Source organism: Rhinopithecus roxellana, chromosome 7 (assembly GCF_007565055.1).
Source record: "Rhinopithecus roxellana isolate Shanxi Qingling chromosome 7, ASM756505v1, whole genome shotgun sequence".
Taxonomy (NCBI): domain Eukaryota; kingdom Metazoa; phylum Chordata; class Mammalia; order Primates; family Cercopithecidae; genus Rhinopithecus; species Rhinopithecus roxellana.
The window spans coordinates 93,477,105-93,492,429 of NC_044555.1; positions in this window are offsets into that span (position 1 = coordinate 93,477,105).

Here is a 15,325-nt window from a genome sequence, read left to right on the forward strand (position 1 = left end):
ACAACACCCTGTGCTACTACGACCCTTCTGACATTGTCCATCATGATGTGATTATTGCTATTTGTTTCTTGCCAACACTGAAACATGAGTTCCACATGCACAAGGACTTATTTGAATCCTTGACCCCAGGTTCTGGAACACAATCAATGATTGGTACATGTTTGCTAAACAAATGAGCAAATGGAAGAAATCTAAGAGGATGGGGTGGGGATGGGTGGTTTATCCAGAGCTCGACGGGCAAGGCAAATAGAACAAAAGAGGGAGGTGCTGATATGAAAACCGCCTTGAGATGGCTGGCAACAGGCTAGACAAAGAGGCAAGGGATGTCAACTCATGCCTGGTGGTTCAGGAGCGTTGCTTCTCCTAAGGCCAACTCTTCTAACCTCTATCTTGGCTTCCATTTTCACCTGCCTTTGCAGGAAGCCTACAGTATTCGTTGTCTCTTTCTCTTGAGTACTCATCCTTCTAGAGCTTATCTTTTGGCTTCTAAACTTACTTACTTTCTCATATTTAAAATAAAGCTTTATTAACACCATTAACCTATGTATCTCCATTTCTTTCACAGCTATATTAATCGGTTTTCACACTAGCAGAAAAAATACCCAAGGCTGGGTAATATAGAAAGAGAAGAGGTTTAATTATTTTATTTTATTTATTTATTTTAATGAGACGTAGACTTGCTCTTGTCACCCAGGCTGGAGTGCAATGGTGTAATCTCGGCTGACCACAACCTCCGCCTTCCAGGTTTAAGTGCTTCTGCTGCCTCAGCCTCCTGAGTAGCTGGAATTAAAGGTGGGCATAAGCACACCCAGCTAATTTTTGTATTTTTAGTAGAGACAGGGTTTCGCCATGTTTGCCAGGCTGGTCTGGAACTCCTGACCTCAGGTGATCCACCGGCCTTGGCTTCCCAAAGCTGAGATTACAGGGGTGAGCCACCAAGCCCAGCCGAAGAGGTTTAATTGATTCACAGTTCTGCATGGCTGGGGGAACCTCAGGAAACTTACAATCATGGCAGAAGGGGAAGTGGACACATGCTACATGGCAGCAGACTAGAGGTGAAGTGCAAGCATAGGAAAAACTTCCTTGTTTAAAACTGTCATATCTCGTGAGACTATCACAAGATCAGCATGTGGGAGACTGCCCCCACAATCCAATCACCTCCCACCAAGCTCCTCCCTTGACACACGAGGATTACAATTTAAGATGAAATTTAGGTGCGGGCACAGAGCTCATATCAACAGCCATATAAGAAGTCTTCAAAAAGTCCATGGAAAATGTGTATTATCAAGAAACTATGCATGGATTGCAAAATCTTTTGGCACCAAAATAAACTGGTACTAACTCGTCAAAAAATATCTCGACAGGATCTAGTTTGAGGCATTAAAAAGGAGAAGGAATCAGTTTGAAAAGAGCCCCTATCAGTGAAAAATGAATTCTGCTAAAATTGAAGGAAGAACAAACATAAAATTTAAGATGAAGCTTGGGTGGAAGAATGGTGAAATCACTGATGATTTACCAAAAGTTTATGAGGACAATGCCCCTAAAGAGATCAGCAGTTTACAAATGGATAACTTGTAAGAAGGGACAAGACGATGTTGAATATGAAGCCTGCAGCAGCAGGTCATCCACGTCAATCTGCAAGGGAAAAAATTAGGCTGGGCGTGGTGGCTCACTACTGTAATCCCAGCACTTTGGGAGGCTGAGGCGGGCGGATCACAATGTCAGGAGTTCAAAATCAGCCTGACCAACATAGCGAAACTCCATCTCTACTAAAAATACAAAAATTAATCAGGCTTGGTGGCATGTACCTGTAGTCCCAGCTACTCGGGAGGCTGATGCAGGAGAATCGCTTGAACCCAGGAGGCGGAGGTTGTGGTGAGCTGAGATCATGCCACTGCACTCCAGCCTGGGCAACAGAGTGAGATTCCGTCTCAAAACACAACAAAAAAGAATCCTCTTTGTGCTTTAACTGAAAAGCATCAGCCGGGCATGGCGGGTCACCCCTGTAATTCCAGCACTCTGGGAGGCCAAGGTGGGCAGGTCACCTGAGGTCAGGAGTTTCAGACCAACCTAGCCCACATGGTGAAACCCTGTCTGTAATAAAAATACAAAAATTAACTGGGTGTGGTGGCAGGTGTCTGTAATCCGAACTACTCAGGAGACTGAGGCAGGAGAATCATTGAACCCGGGAAGCAGAGGTTGCAGTGAGCCAAGATTGTGCCACTGGCCTCCAGCCTTCGTGACAGACTGAGACCAATGATTAACAGCAAAAACAACAGCCATCACCATAGACATCACAATTGGTTCAGCTTACAAAATTCTGACTGAAAAATTAAAAGTTGAGCAAACTTTCCACTCGATGGGTGCCAAAACCAGATCAGCTGCAGACAAGAACAGAGGTTGCAATGGAAATTTTAAACAAGTGAGATTAGGTTGCTGCATATTAATTGCGGTTTATGCCATGGAATGTCAAAAGCCGCAATTATGTTTGCACCAACCAGTAGATCATGAAGCATCTATTGGGAAAGTGTAATGGGAGGTGATATGTGGCTTTCCCAGTATGACACTGAAGACAAAGCACTATCAAAGCAATGACTCTGAAGAGGTGGAAGTAATCCAGTCAAAACAAAACTGGACTGGTCAAGAGCAAAGGTCATGGCAATAGTTTTTTTTAGCTGCTTGAGCAACTTTCCTTATTGACTTTCTGGAGGGTCGAAGAATAATAACACCTGCTTTTTTTTTTTTTTTTTTGAGACCAAGTCTCGCTCTGTCACCCAGGCTGGACTGCAGTGGCACAATCTCGGCTCACTGCAACCTCTGCCTCCCAGGTTCAAGCTATTCTCCTGCCTCAGCCTCCTGAGTAGTTGGGATTACAGGCACGCACTAATGCCTGTAATTTTTGCATTTTTAGTAGAAACAAGGTTTCACCATGTTGGTCAGGCTTGTCTCAAACTGCTGACTTCGTGATCCTCCCGTCTCAGCCTCCCAGAGTGCTGGGATTACAGGCGTGAGCCACCGTGCCCGAGCAACACCTGCTTATTATGAGAGTGTTTTGAGAAAGCCAAAGCTTTAGCAGCAAAATGCCCAGGAAAGCTTCACCACAGAGTCCTTTTCTACCACGGCAATGCTTCTGCTCATGCCTCTCATCAAACAAGGGCAATTTTGAGAGTTTCAATGGGAAACCATTAGGCATCCACTTTACAGTCAGGATTTAGCTCCTTCTGACACTTTTTTTGTTTCCTAATTTTAAAAAGTCTATAAAGGGCAACCATTTCTCTTCAGTTAATAATGTAAAAAAGATTTCACTGATGTGGTTAAATTCCCAGGACCTCCACTTCTTAGGGGATGGATGAAATGGCTAGTATGTAATTGTTGTGAGCAAGAGACATACATACACACATACATAAATGGCTAGTATCAGTTTACGAAAGTGTCTTGACGTTGGTGGATCTTATGATGAGCAGTTTATATTTTTTTCTTTTATTTCTATTTTCCACAAACTTTTCTTTTCTGTTTTTACTTTTTTTTTTTTTTTTTTTGAGATGGAGTCTGGTTCTGTTGCCCAGGCAGGAGTGCAGTGGTGCGATCTTGGCTCACTGCAATTTCCACCTCTCGGGTTCAAGCGATCCCCCAGCCTCAGCCTCCTGACTAGCTGGGATTATAGGAGCCTGCCACTGTGCCTGGCTAATTTTTGTATTTTTAGTAGAGACTGAGTTTCACCATGTTGGCCAGGTTGGTCTTGAACTCCTGACCTCAGGTGAAGTGCCCGCCTCGGCCTCCCAAAGTGCTGGGACTACAGGCATGTGCCAGCATGCCCAGCCTTTTTGTTGGTGGGGATGGAGTCTCCCTCTGTCGCTCAGGCAGGAGTGCAGTGGTGAGATCTAGGTTCACTACAACCTCCGCCTCCCAAGTTGAAGTGATTCTCCTGCTTGAGCCTCCTGAGAAGTTTGGACTACAGGTGTGCTCCACCAAGCCCAGCCAAATTTTTTTTTTGTATTTTTTGGTAGAGATGGGGTTTTACCATGTTGGCCAGGCTGGTCTCAAACTCCTGACCTCAGGTGATCCACCCACCTCGGCCTCCCAAAGTGCTGGGACTACAAGGCATGTGCCACCATACCCGGTCTTTTTTTGAGTGTGGTTGGGGGTGGGGGTGCAGATGAAGTCTAACTCTGTCGCTCAGGCAGGAGTGCAGTGGTGAGATCTCTGCTCACTGGAACCTCTGCCTCTTGAGTTCAAGTGATTCTCCTGCCTGAGCCTCCCGAGGAGTTTGGACTACAGGTGCGCTCCACCAAGCCCAGCCAATTTTTTTTTTTTAATTTATTTTTATTTTTTGATAGAGATGGAGTTTCACCATGTTGGCCAGTCTGGTCTCGAACTCCTGACCTCAGGTGATCCAACCGCCTCAGCCTTCCACAGTGCTGGGATTACAGGCATGAGCCACTGCCCCGGCCTCTGTTTTTTTTTTTTTTTTTGAGACGGAGTCTCGCTCTGTCGCCCAGGCGGGAGTGCAGTGGCCGGATCTCAGCTCACTGCAAGCTCCGCCTCCCGGGTTTACGCCATTCTCCTGCCTCAGCCTCCCGAGTAGCTGGGACTACAGGCGCCTGCCACCTTGCCCGGCTAGATTTTTGTATTTTTTAGTAGAGACGGGGTTTCACCGTGTTAGCCAGGATGGTCTCGATCTCCTGACCTCGTGATCCGCCCGTCTCGGCCTCCCAAAGTGCTGGGATTACAGGCTTGAGCCACCGTGCCCGGCCGCCTCTGTTCTTTTAAAAATCTATATAAAGCTGGACACGGTGGCTCATGCCACCGTGTAATCCCAGCACTTTTCGAGGAACAGTGGACAGATTGTTTGAGCCTAGGCATCTGGCAAACAGATGCCATGTCAGGAAGGGCTGGCAGGATGAATGAAAATCAGGCAAAAGCTCAAGGATGTTGTCTAAACATTTTGTTCTTATGGGACCAGAATAGTTGATGTAGTTTTGAAATTTGTCCCCACCCAAATCTCATGGAAATATAATCCCCAGTGTTGCAGGTGGGGCCTGGTGGGGTGTTTGGGTTATGGGGCAGATCCCTCATGGCTTGGTGCTGTCCTCTCCATAGTGAGTGCTTACAGAGCTGGTTGTTGAAAGTGTGGCATCTCCTCCCTGCACTCACTATCTTGCTCACTCTGTGATGTGAGATGCCTGCTCCTGCTTCACCTTCCGCCATGAGTAAAAGCTCCCTGAGGCCTCCCAGAAGCTGAGCGATGTCAGATGCCATGCTTGTACAGCCTGCAGAACTGTGAACCAATTAAACCTCTTTTCTTATAAATTACCCAGTCTCAGGCATTTCTTTATAGCAATGCAAGAATATAGGAGTGAACCATCAACTGATCTTTCTCTGGTGGACAAAACAAAGACAATGCCTGTGAAGGCACAAACTAATATCATTCATCTGCTTTCAATACTTCCAAGAGGCTAATTCAGTATCAAAAAATTTAATTTCTCAAAACTCACAGCTATTTACTAAAGTTACTCACTACACTTAGCTTCATAGTTGAATGCTGTTACTATGTATTGACATCAAAACAAAACAAGCTGAAACTAAAAGTTGATATGTAACAATAACAGACATTGGTGCAGTTTCCTTCCTGGAGAGGAAGCACTCAGATCATGAGACCTGAGATAAAACAAACTAGATTGTCAAGAATCCAACAAGGACTACATTTTACCTCTTAATAGAAAAAATGCCGGAGACAAAACGAGATGTTTAAATATATTCTTCATGCTAAGCTTATGTAAGCAAATAAAAAAACTAAAGTAACCCTAAAACTTTAGGACATTGGATACAGAAGTAACATTACTAAATGTTTGCATCAATGAAAGTTTGTTCTATCCTTCCCTGTACTTATACTACAAGGACATGCTTGTTGCTTCTACACTACCCAAAGTCAACAGTTACATTAGCAATGCAATAGAAATAGATGGGAATAAGGCTTCAAAGCAACTCTGCTCCACCAAAATTTAGAAATTCAATTCAGGATGAACAACAGCTTTTGATTTTAAAACCAGCTCTTACTTTTCTCTTGTGTCATATGTGATGAAGTCCTCACTTGACATTTCCCCCTGCAAATTGCAATGCATGTCCTCACCATCAGCATTTTCTGACACTTTAATTTATAGGAATTGCAAAAACAATAAAATTGTACTTCCAATTCTGAACCTCTGATCGGATTCCTGCTTTGAGACAAAACTTACTCTTCTGTTGCGTACTCCTCTCCTCTTTTCTTTCATTCTTTTTTTTTTGTGGGGGGGGAGATAGAGCCACCCTAGTGTCATCCAGGCTGGAGTGCGGTTGCATGATCATGGCTCACTGCAACTTCCACCTCCTGAATTTAATCAATTCTCCTGCCTCAGCCTCCCGAGTAGCTGGGACTACAGGTGCCTGCAACCAAGCCCAGCTAATTTTTATATTTTTAGTAGAGACGGGGTTTCACCATGTTGACCAGACTGGTCTCAAAGTCCTGACCTCAGGTGATCCACCTATCTTGGCCTCCCAAAATGCTGGGATTACAGGCGTGAGCCACCATGCCCGGCCTCTCTTCTTTTCTATGGCTAATACCACTTTCCTGCTTTCTTTCTACTGCTGAATCTCCAGACTTGTCATCAGGGTGCCAGAGTCGACGTCGGCTTTGAGCTCCTGGATGGTAACGCTGCTTCCGTGGATGATCCTGAAGTACAATGAAATATGTTACTGTTACAACAATGCTACTAAGCTTTTACATGGGATTTTCGGGTTATACCTTATATATTAATATATACTAAAGCCCAGTCATTTAAGACCAAAAATGTGAGGGCACGGTAAATGACAACTTGCCCACTTCCTCTCTCCATCTCCAAAGAAAAGTAATCATTTCCTCATTATTATTTTATAAGGCTGGTATCACTTTTTTTTTTTTTTGGCGACATGGTCTCATTGTGTCACCCAGGCTGAAGTGCCAGTGGCAAGATCGGGGCTCGCTGCAGTCTTGACATTCCAGACTCAAGCGATCCTTCCACCTCAGCTCCCTAGTAGTTGGGATTGCAGGCACGCTCTACCACACTGGGCTAAGTTTAAAAATTTTTTTTTTTTTTTTTTTTTTTTTTTCTTTTTGTTGAGACAGAGTCTCCCTCTGTCGCCCAGGCTGGAGTGCAGTGGCCGGATCTCAGCTCACTGCAAGCCCCGCCTCCCAGGTTTACGCCATTCTCCTGCCTCAGCCTCCCGAGTAGCTGGGACTACAGGCGCCCGCCACCTCGCCCGGCTAGTTTTTTGTATTTTTAGTAGAGACGGGGTTTCACCGTGTTAGCCAGGAGGGTCTCGATCTCCTGACCTCGTGATCCGCCCGTCTCGGCCTCCCAAAGTGCTGGGATTACAGGCTTGAGCCACCGCGCCCGGCCAGTTTTAAAATTTTTAATAGAAATGGGGGCTCCCTATGTTATCCAGGCTGGTCTCGAACTCCTGAAGTTAAATGATCCTTCCGCCTTGGCCTCCCAAAAGTTAGGATTACCTGCATAAGCCATCATCCCTGGCCTATTTCTTTCTTTTCTTTTCTTTTTTTTTTTGAGATAAGTTTCACTCTTGCTGCCCAGCCTAGAGTGCAGTGGTGCCATCTTGGCTCATTGCAACCTCTGCCTCCCGGGTTCAAGCAATTCTCCCGCCTTAGTCTCCCAAGCAGCTAGGACTACAGGTGCATGCCACCATGCTGGGCTAATTTTTATATTTTTAGTAGAGACAGGGTTTCACCATTTAGGCCAGGTTCATCTCCAACTGCTGACCTCAAGTGATCCACCTGCCTCGGCCTCCCAAAGTGCTGGGATTACAGGCATGAGCCACCGTGCCCAGTCTATAGTTATTAAGGACATGAAATTATGCTTTATGAGGAAGTGGTCCTCACCCCTCTTGCCTGCAACACAAGAAAGGAGAACAAGGCAGCAAATTAGAAGAAGAAAGGTGGTGCTGAGGAAAGGATATCAATTCAAGATGGATTTTAAAAATTGCTTAGCAGGAGGGAGGGCCGTCCTGTGGTTTCACCAGTTGATCTCCTTGAAGGGTTTTCTCCAGGATCACTTGCAGCTTAGGGGCAGGAGGCTCCCACACCACCCTGTGCTACTATGACCCTTCTGACATTGTGCATCATGATCTGATTATTGCTATTTGTCTCTTGCCAACACTGAAACATGAGTTCCATATGCACAAGGACTTATTTGAATCCTTGACCTCCAGGGCCTGGCACATAGTCAGTGATTGGTACATGTTTGCTAAATGAATCAGCGAGTGGAAGAAATTTAAAAGGGTAGGGTGGGGATGCGTGGTTTACCCAGAGCTGGACAGGCAAGGCAAGTAGAACAAAAGAGGGAGTTGCTGACATGAAAATGGCCTTCAGATGGCTAGCAACGAGCTAGACAAACAGGCAATGTCAACTCACACCTCATGGTTCAGGAACACTGTTTCTCCTCTAACCTCTACCTTGGCTACCATTTTCACCTGCCTTTGAAGGAAGCCTACAGTATTCACTGCCTCTTTCTCTTAGCTATTCATCCTTCTAGAGCTTTCCTTTTGGCTTCTAAACTTACTTTCTCATACTTAAAATGATGCTTCATTAAAACCGTTAACCTATGTATCTCCATTTCTTTCATAGGTGTATTAGTTGTTTTCCCCACTGGTAGAAAGAAATGCCTGAAAATGGGTAATATATAAAGAGAAAAGGTTTAATTAACTCACCATTTCACATGGCTGGGGGAGCCTCAGGAAATTTACAATCATGGTAGAAGGGGAAGTGGGCACGTCTTATATGGCAGCAGACTAGAGGTGAAGTGCGAGTATAGGAAAAACTGCCTTGTTTAAAACCATCAGACCTTGTGAGACTTACTATCATGAAATAAGCATGTGGGAAACTGCCCCCCGACCCTGAATGCAATCACCTCCCACCAAGCTCCTCCCTTGACACATGAGAATTACAATTTAAGATGAGATTTGGCTGTGGGCGCAGAGCCCAATCTTATCAACAGCCATATAAGAAGTCTTCAAAAAGTCCACAGAAAATGTGTATTATCAAGAAACTAAGCATGGATTGCAAAATCTTTTGGTACCAAAATAAACTGCTACTAACTCGTCAAAAAATATCTCGACAGGATCTACTTTGTGGCATTAAAAAGGAGAAGTCATCAGTTTGAAAAGAGCCCCTATCAGAGCAAAATGGATTCTGCTAAAATTGAAGGAAGAACAAACACAAAATTTAAGAGGAAGCTTGGGTGGAAGAACGGTAAAATCACTGATGCTTTACCCAAAGTTTATGAGGACAATGCCCCTAAAGAGATCAGCAGTTTACAAATGGATAACTTGTAAGAAGGGACAAGACGATGTTGAATATGAAGCCTGCAGCAGCAGGTCATCCACGTCAATCTGCAAGGAAAAAAATTAATCCTGTTTGTGCTCTAACTGGAAAGCTTCGGCCAGACGCATGGCACCTCTGTAATCCCAGCACTCTAGGAGGCCAAGGTGGGCAGATCACTTGTGGTCAGGAGTTTGAGACCAGCCTGGCCAACATGGTGAAACTCCGTATCTAAGAAAAATATAGAAGTTAGTTGGGCGCAGTGGAGGGTGCCTATAATCCCAGCTACATGGGAGGCTGAGGCAGAAGAATCATTGGACCTGGAGGTAGAGGTTGCAGTGAGCCAAGATTGTGCCACTGGCCTCCAGCTTGGGTGACAGAGTCAGGTTCTGTCTCAAAAAAAAAAAAAAAAAAAAGGTCAGGTGCAGTGGCTCACACCTGTAATCCCAGCACTTTGGGAGGCTGAGACGGGTGGATCACGAGGTCAGGAGATCGAGACCATCCTGGCTAGCACGGTGAAACCCCATCTTTACTAAAAATACAAAAAATTAGCCGGGTGTGGTGGCGGGCACCTGTAGTCCCAGCTACTTGGGAGGCTGAGGCAGGAGAATGGCGTGAACCCAGGAGGCGGAGCTTGCAGTGAGCCGAGATCGCGCCACTGCACTCCAGCCTGGGTGACAGAGCGAGACTCCGTCTCAAAAAAAAAAAAAAAAAAAAAAGAAAAGAACCAACAATTAACAGCAGAAACAGCCAACAACACCATACACATTTCAATAGGTTCAGCTTACACAATTAAAAGTTGAGCAAACTTTCTACTTGATGGGTGCCGAAACCAGATCAGCTGCAGACAAGAACAGAGATTTCAATGGAAATTTTAAACAAGTGAGATATATTAGGTTGCTGCATATTAACTGCAGTTTATGCTATGGAATGTCAAAAGCTGCAATTATGTTTGCACCAACCAATAGATCATGAAGCATCTATTTGGAAAGTGTAATAGGAGGTTAAACATGGCTTTCTCAGTATGACTCTGAAGACAAAGCACAATCAAAATAATGGCTCCAAAGAGGTGGAAGTGGTCCAGTCAAAGCAAAACTGGACTGGCCAAGAGCAAAGGTCATGGCAATAGTTTTTGGAGCTGCTTGAGGAACTTTCCTTGTTGACTTTCTGGAGGGCCGAAGAAAAATAATGTCTGCTTATTATGAGAGTGTTTTGAGAAAGCCAAAGCTTTAGTAGCAAAATGCCCAGGAAAGCTTCACCAGAGAGTCCTTTTCTACCACGGCAATGCTTCTGCTCATGCCTCTCATTAAACAAGGGCAATTTTGAGAGTTTCAATGGGAAACCATTAGGCATCCACCTTACAGTTGGGATTTAGCTCCTTCTGACTCCTTTTTGTTTCCTAATCTTAAAAAGTCTGTAAAAGGCACCCATTTCTCTTCAGCTAATAATGTAAAAAAGATTTCATTGATGTGGTTAAATTCCCAGGACCTCCACTTCTTAGGGGATGGATGAAATGGTTAGAATGTAATTGTTGTGAGCAAGAGACAAAAGTAAATAAATAAATAGATAGAAAGTATCATTGCTTACAAAAGTGTCTTGACCTTGGTGGATGTTACATGTTACGATGAGAAGTTTATATTTGTTTCTTTTATTTCTATTTTCCAGAAACTTTTTTTTTTTTTTTTTTTTTTTTTTTGAGATGGAGTCTGGCTCTGTCGCCCAGGCAGGAGTGCAGTGGCACGATCTTGGCTCACTCAACCTCCGCCTGCCGGGTTCAAGCGATTCTTCTGCCTCAGCCTCCCGAGTAGCTTGGATTACAGGCCCTTGCCACTGTGCCTGGCTAATTTTTGCATTTTTAGTAGAGACAGGGTTTTGCCATGTTGGAAAGGCTGGTCTCAAACCCCTGACCTCAACTGAAGTGCCCACTTTGGCCTCCCAAAGTGCTGTGACTGCAGTCGTGTGCCATCACACTCGGCCTTTTTTTTTTTTTTTTGCCGGGGGTGGGGGCATTGAGGGGTGCTGAGTCTTGCTCTGTCGCCTAGGCAGGAGTGCAATGGTGTGATCTCTGCTCACTGCAACCTCTGCCTCCTGGGTTCATGCCATTCTGCTGCCTGAGCCTCCCGAGAAATTTGGACTACAAGTGCGTGCCACCACGCCTGGCTAAAAATTTTTTTTTGTATTTTTTGGTTGAGATGGGGTTTCACCATATTGGCCAGGCTGGTCTCACACTCCTGACCTCAGGTGATCCATCTGCCTCGGCCTCCCAAAGTGTTGGGATTACAGGTGGAAGCCACCGTGCCTGGCCTCTGTTCTTTTAAAAATCCATATAAGACTGGACATGGCAGCTCAGGAAGGGCTGGCAGGATGAACGAAAATCAAGCAAAAGCTCAAGGATGCTGTCTTAACATTTTGTTCTTACGGGACCAGAATAGTTGATGTGGTTTGGATATTTGTCCCCACCCAAATCTCATGGAAATATAATCCCCAGTGTTGCAGGTGGGGCCTGGTGGGGTGTTTGGGTTATGGGGCAGATCCCTCATGGCTTGGTGCTGTCCTCTCCATAGTGAGTGCTTACAGAGCTGGTTGTTGTAAAGTGTGGCATCTCCTCCCTGCACTCACTATCTTGCTCACTCTGTGATGTGGGATGCCTGCTCCTGCTTCACCTTCTGCCATGAGTAAAAGCTCCTTGAGGTCTCTCAAAAGATGAACAATGTCAGATGTCTTGCTTGTATAGCCTGCAGAACTGTGAACCAATTAAACCTCTTTTCTTATATATTACCCAGTCTCAGGTATTTCATAATAGCAATGCAAGAACGACCTAATATAGGAGTGAACCATGAACTGGTCATTCCCTGGTAGACAAAACAAAGGCATGCTAGTGAAGGCAGAAACTAATATTATTCATCTGCTATCCAAACTCCAAAGAGGTTAATTCAGTAACAAAAATTTCTCAAAACTCACAGCTATTTAGTATTCACTACACTTAGCCTCATACTTGAATGCTGTTACTATTTTTTTTTTTTGAGATAGCATCTCCCTCTGTTGCCCAGGATGGAGTGCAGTGGCATAATTTCGGCTCACTGCAACCTCTGCCTCCTGGGTTCAAGCAATTCTCCTGCCTAAGCCTCCCGAGTAGCTGGGACTACAGGCACGCACCAACATGCCTGGCGTTTTTTTTTTTTATTTTTTTATTTTTAGTAGAGATGGGGTTTCACCATATTGGCCAGGTTGGTTTTGAACTCCTGACCTTGTGACCCACCCACCTTGGCCTCCCAAAGTGTTGGGATAACAGGTGTGAGCCACTGCGCATGGCCGAATGCTGATACTATTTATTGACATCAAAACAAAACAAGCTGAGACTAAAAGTTGCTATTTAACAGCAACAGACATCGGTACAGTTTCCTTCCTGGAGAGGGTAGGCACTCAGATCATGAGCCCTGAGATAAAACAAACTGGATTGTCAATAGTCAAACAAGGACTACATTTTACCTCTTAACAGAAAAAATCCTGGAGATAAAATGAGATATTTCACAATATTTTTATCCTAAGCTCATGTAAGTAAACAAAAAACTAAAACTAATCCAGAAACTTTAGGACATTGGACACAGAAGTACCATGACTATTTACATGTTTGTAGCAGGCAGGCACGGTGGCTCACGCCTGTAATCTCAGCATTTTGGGAGACCTAGGCGGGCGGATCACCTAAGGTCAGGAGTTTGAGACCAGCCTGGCCAACATGGTGAAACCCCAACTCTACTAAAAATACAAAAATTATCTGGGTATGGTGGCAGGTGCCTGTAATCCCAGTTACTTGGGAGACTGAGACAGGAGAATTGCTTGAACCCGGGAGGCAGAGGTTGCAGTGAGCCGAGATTGCACCACTGCACTCCAGCCTGGGTGACAAGAATGAAACTCCATCTCAATATAAATGAATGAATGAATGAATGAATGTTTGCCTTAACAAAAATTTGTTCTATCCTTCACCATACTTGTACTACAATGACATGCTTGTTGCTTCTACACTAAACAAAGTCAACAGTTATCATCAACAATGCAATATAAGAAGATTGGAACAAGGCTTCAAAGTGACTCTACTCCACCCAAATTTAGAAAATTCAATTCAGGATGAACAAGAGCTTTTGATTTTAGAACCAGCTCTTACTTTTCTCTCGGTCATATGTGATGAAGTCCTCACTTGACATTTCCCCCTGCAAATTGCAATGCATGTCCTCACCATCAGCTTTTTCTGACACTTTAAATTGTAGACCGGCTGGGATCAGTGGCTCATGCCTGTAATCCCGGCACTTTGGGAGGCTGAGGCGGGCAGATCATCTGAGGTTGGGAGTCCGAGACCAGCCTGACCAACATGGAGAAACCTCATCTCTACTAAAAAATACAAAATTAGCCAGGCGTGGTGGTGCATGCCTGTAATCCCAGCTACTCAGAAGGCTGAGACAGGAGAATCGCTTGAACCCAGGAGGCAGAGGTTGCGGTGAGCTGAGATCATGCCATTGCACTCCAGCCTGGGCAGCAAGAGCAAAACTGCCTCAAAATAAATAAATAAATAAATAAATAAATAAATAAATAAATAAATAAATAAATAAATATTAAATTGTAAAATTGCAAAAACAATGAAATAGTACTTCCAATTCTGAACCTCTGATCAGATTCCCGCTTTGACACAAAACTTCTCTGCAGTATACCCCACCAGCACAGCCTTTATCTCTATTCCTTTGCCCTCTGGATTGCTTAACATGCTCTTTGGCTGTCTAGACAGTCAGGACACCTAAGGCCATCTGGACTTATCACTCTTCTCCTCCTTCTTTTCTAAGATTAATACCACTTTCCTGGTTTCTTTCTACTGCTGAATCTCTAGACTTGTCAACAGGGTGCCAGAGTCGACCTTGGCCTCGAGCTCCTGGATGGTAACGCTGCATCCATGGACAATCCTGAAGTACAATGAAATATGTTACTGTTACAACAATGCTACTAAGCTTTTACATGAGATTTTCAGGTTATACCTTATATATTAATATATACTAAAGCCCAGTCATTTAAGACCAAATATATGAGTGCATGGTAAATGACAACTTGCCCACCACTTCTCTCCATCTCCAAAGAAAAGCAACCATTTCATAATTATTATTTTATATGGTTTCTTTGGAGATAGGGTCTCACTGTGTCAGCCAGGCTGCAGTGCAAGTGGCATGATCCAGCCTCGACATTCCAGACTCAAGGAATCCTACCACCTCAGCTCCCTAGTAGCTGGGATTGCAGGCCTGTGCTGCCACATTGGGTTAAGTTTTTAAATTTTGGCTGAGACGGGGTTGCCCTATGTTGCCCAGGCTGTTCTCAAACTCCTGAAGTTAAGTGATCCTCCTACCTTGGCCTCCCAAATGCTAGGGTTACCTGCAGGAGCCATCACGCCTGGCCCACTTCTTTTCTTTTTTTTTGAGACAGAGTCTCGCTCTGTTGCCCAGGCTGGAGTGCAGTGGCACCATCTCGGCTCACTGCAAGCTCTGCCTCCCAGGTTCATTCCATTCTCCTGCCTCAGCCTCCCGAGTGGCTGGGACTACAGGCGCCCGCCACCACGCCCGGCTAATTTTTTGTATTTTTAGTAGAGACGGGGTTTCACTGTGTTAGCCAGGATGGTCTCGATCTCCTGACCTCGTGATCCGCCCGTCTCGGCCTCCCAAAGTGCTGGGATTACAGGCGTGAGCCACCACGCCCAGCCTTATTTTTTTTTTCTTGTCTGAGATAGAGTCTTGCTTTGTCCACCAGACTGGAGTACAGTGGTGTGATCTCAGCTCGCTGCAACTTCTGCTTCCCCAGTTCAAGTGATTCTCCTGCCTCAGCCTCCCAAGTAGCTGGGACTACAGGCATGCACCACCATACCTGGCTAATTTTTGTATTTTTAGTTGAGACAGGGTTTTACCATGTTTTTCAGGCTGATCTCACACTCCTGACCTCAAGTGA